Raw genomic sequence first — 4,400 nt, 5'->3', positions numbered from 1 at the left:
CAATATCCTCATCTTTTGTGCATGTTGTGTCTGCACAGCCTACCCCTCAGCGCTGGCTGTCTGTTCCTGAATGTCTGAGAAGTCAAGGAGAGGGCAGGAGCTTACGCAGGAGCCTGGGAAAGTTGTCAAGGACATCAGAAAGACCCTGAGGCTCAAGGTGAGCTGGGGGTAGGCTCTGCTGCTTGGACAATCGTGCTGTGCTTGTGAAGGATCCACCTCTCTGCCTGCACAGGGAGTATTGCCCATGGGCGCCCTGGGCTGCCTGGCCTCCTGCGCTGGGATGGGCCAGTCGCGTATTAATAGTCTCATGATCCTTCCCAGACTCCTCTGGTGAGCTTTTTTTTACCACTACCCCTTCTCCAGGTGTTTAGGGCTGTCCTGTGCATTGTACATGCGTTCTTCCTGAAGTTGCTCAACATGTTGAGGGAGTACTCGTTTTGCTTGCAGTCCTTCAACCTGCTTAACAGCTTGCTCTGCTCATTTGTGGGACAGAAGAGACATTTGGGCCTCATCCTTTCACTGGGAATGCAGAGCAGGAGCTCACAGGAGCGTGATTCCACCTTCTGCTGTTGCATTTCAGTGGCTGCTCCAGGTGTGACATGCCGGGAGCTGCCAGGGAGTTTAGGTCAAGTGGCAACAGATCTGCTTGAGGGGCTGGGCCAGACTGGTGTAAGCAATTTCCTGCACTTGCGTGCAGGAGCCAGAAATATCCACTGTCCTGTTCTTATTGTCTCGTGCAGGGACGTACGTTCATGTAGGAGGACCCTGCAACCTGTTACTGAGGCTGGGTCCTGTTGGTGTTGATGTGCTGCTGCAGCTCTCCCAGGAGGTAAGAGCTCCTTTACGCTTATTTAGGAAGCACGGAGTCTGGCATATGCAAAGCCTTCATTAATGATTATGTCACTGACTAAAAGAGTGAGCTGGGCTCGTTCATTCCTCGTCCCACCTGCCAGCCTCCTGGGCTGCTCCACATCCTGTCGAAGCCAGGCATCTTAGGAGGATTTGCTCATTGTCCCACATCCTTCCCTTCGTACCCTCTTCCTGCTGGTAACTAGACCCACTGGTGTGACAATGCCCAGTTGTATTTCTGTGTATTTCCTTTGGAAGGAGAGAAGGAAGAGGTTGTCTGAAAGTGCTTTTTCACGTGTTCCGTACAGGGGAGCAGCCCGGGGAAGAGGCACGCTGTGGTCCTTCTCACGACAGCTGTGAACCGGCACCCCGAGCAGCTCAGGGCTGGACCTTGGAGGGCCACCAGAGCCCACCCCACATTGGCTTCCCTACGTGGCACGTGGGTGGTGGGCACCTCAGAGCGGCAACGGGAAAGAACTTACATGCTGGGCGCAGGACTGAGCAGGGAGCCAGTGGAGGAGGTCGGGTTGTCCACCTTCCCTGCCATCGGGAGTGGTTAGAATTGTTTGGCCTACAGCTGGCAACCGGTGTCCTGTGCCCTCCTTCTGCTGGGTGCAAAGCTGCCTCTCCCCTGACTTGTAGGAGTCTTAACATACGAAGAGAAAAAAATGAAACAAGGAATTTGTGTGCTGCTGCTGTGTTTAGAAGAACGGTTCTGTAACGCCGTGTTCAGGAACCTCAGACAAAAACTTGCCGCCTCACTGCTCTGTGAGTTCAGCAGTGACACAGATCTCAGCGCAGTAACTAAAATTTGGACTTTTCTCATCTAGCTGTGCTTGCTGCTTACGTCTAGCCAGTCAGTTCTGCACAGTGGAACGTTGCTCTGCAGGTGCCTTCCAGAAATGCCTATAGATAAGCGTGTTTGAGCAGCACAAGGTTTTGTGGTGGAAGATGTGGGTTTCGGTCTGAAATAAGGAGAGGGGGGAAAAGCAAATCTGGCTTCTTGCGTTCCTGGGGGAGTGCTCTCCAAGAACTCTACTATCGTGAAACAAGTTGGCAGGCTCCCTGCCATTTGTGCTTGAAGAGGAAGCAGCAGGTACATTTTGTGGAAAGCCCAGGCGAGGTGTTTGTGTTTGGTGAGCTCCAAGAACGTCTGTAGTGGGACACAAGAACGCAGTATTGCCTAATGCTTGGATCCCGACTGAGCTGGGCTATCAGCCAGACTACAGCTACCTAGGGACACTGACTTGGAAGTGGGACCTGGGGTGTGCGTTTAGCCAGGGAGAATTTTCCCCTTGTCATTCTCTGTTGATTGTAGACAACGCTTCCAGATAAGATCCTTTTAGCTTTTAGCTGGTAAAAACCGGCTGATGGGATTCCCACATCCTGTGTTGGCAACCAGTCTGTGGAGTGACAATTACAGCCACTTATCTCTTTGCCAGACAGCAGGGACAGGACACCTCTCATCTAATTTTAGATGTCTGCATGGTAAACCTCTGCTGCTGACTCGGGCAGCCCAAGCTCTCCTTCTGCTCCGTGGGGAGTGATAAGCCCTTCCGTGGCCCATTCCACCTGGCCTGTTTCAGATGCCTGCTGCAGGGTAAGGGAACTCGCTTCCTGGAGAGCTGCTGCTCCCCACCACCGTTGAAGAAGCCCAACCTGACGAGCTCGGCTGGAGATGTTTACATCATTTGTGCTTTCATGTGCTGAGGTCCACGAGAAATTACTGGAGGGAGAGTAGATCATTACCAAACACCATCTGCAGTCAGTGGAAATCCCTTTGCTTTAGAGAATCAGTTGTTTATCTGGCAGAAAACATGCATTCGATTACTTTTTTCCGCTCTTTAGCAAGGCAAAAAGTCAGGTGATGTGACCCTTCTTTTATGTTACCACCAAGCAAAGCAGCTCCAGAAAAAGGCCCATCATGTTACAGCCCCTTCGTTTTTCCCCCAAATTTCCTTACATTGTGTTTGGCTGTTCATCTCACATTTTAAGTTAATATTATTTTTTAAACTGCTCTAACACTGATTTACACCTGTAACACTTCTATGGCAGCAGCTTTATACTTTTATTCCGTATCTTCTGTCCGCAGCTGCTCAGTTTGCACTTGCGGCACAGCTCTGGCTGGCAACTTAAATTTTCTGACTGAATGTTCCTTTGCTTCTGTTGTTGCAGTTTGCACAGTCCCAGTAGGAGCTTATTCTGACTTCAGGGATCTAAAGACCAGACAGCTAATCTGAACTAATCGTCCTGCTCCAACTGTAGTCCATGGAGAGGGAGAGTCCCCTGGGGACATGATCCATCCCAGCCGACTTGGTGCCTGAATGTGGTGGTTCACACTTAGGCACGGCTGTCTCTCTTCATTGACTTGGTGATTATTAGAAAGCAGACATTTAGCTTTTAGATGACTTAATTTAGCCTGGATGAGTTCAATCTACGGAGGTTTTGTAACTTGCAGATAAAAGCTTAGCTGATTAGATCAAGTATCCAGCCAGTTCTTCATTCCCTATTTAGCCTCTGTGGGGTTGAGTAGCTGCAGGGTAAGTGAGCTGAGCGTGCTGGGGGAGGCCCGCGGTGCAGGCTGGGGACTCCGCTGGGCTTCCTCTGCACAGTTTTTTGCGTACTGTGCTGTGTTCCGGGCGGTGCATTCCAAACACGGCGCTTTAAATCACGTATTAATGTCTGCCCGTACTGTTTCTCCAGAAATAGCTCCATGATGCTTTGGGGAAGCTGGAATTAACTAATCCCAGAATACACAGCATGTGGACGCTATCATCACTCACGCAGCACCAGGCTCCTAAGTTTGAAAGTCCCTCCCGTGAAGGATCTCTGGGGAGATGCTAAAAGACCACATGAGCTGTTGCTCCTGTACCCTGTGGTATCTGAGCTGTGCTAAGGTTCCTGCTGTGCTTCATACCAATACTGTGACCCTGGGATATCAAAAAAGATGATGTTTTGGCTTTTTTGCCGGGTGCCAGCCTACCAGAGCCCAGGCTCTCAAGAAACACGAAGGAGGGGCATTAGCTGTGGTTCAGGGATAAATGAGTTTCTTGGCCGGGTCTGATTATCCACTCGGGATATTTGTATTTCATTATAACTGACACTGAGAAGCATGTTTGATTTGGAGCAAATTTCAAGAGGAACAAGTTTCAGCATCTGCATTTCCACTGTGAGCACAATGAGGGACAAAACAGGTTAGAGCCTGCTCGGCCCAGGGTGGGGACCTCTCGGGAGGGAAGGCGAGGGCAGTACGCGAAATCAGTTACAAGGAAAGGGCAGGAGCAGCTCGAAGGGCTGATCTTCCTCCCCTTGCAAAAGGGATACTCTAAGCACCAAGTATCAGGTGTGTTTCTGAGGAAGCCAAGTGAGGGAAAGCCAGCTCCTCCCCCAGCGTGGGCGGCTGTACCTGGTGATTAACTCCCAAGCGGAGGAGCAGAGCTCACGCTGAGTCCTGAAGGAACCTGTTGGGAGGAGCTCAGGAGTGCAAGAGGACCAGAAGAGACCTGGGGTCGGACAGGGGACTAATCCAGCTGGAGAGGCACTTCTTGGCA

The sequence above is a fragment of the Rissa tridactyla genome, chromosome 12 (assembly GCF_028500815.1).
Source record: "Rissa tridactyla isolate bRisTri1 chromosome 12, bRisTri1.patW.cur.20221130, whole genome shotgun sequence".
Lineage (NCBI taxonomy): Eukaryota > Metazoa > Chordata > Aves > Charadriiformes > Laridae > Rissa > Rissa tridactyla.
Note: the sequence above shows the minus strand (reverse complement) of the source record.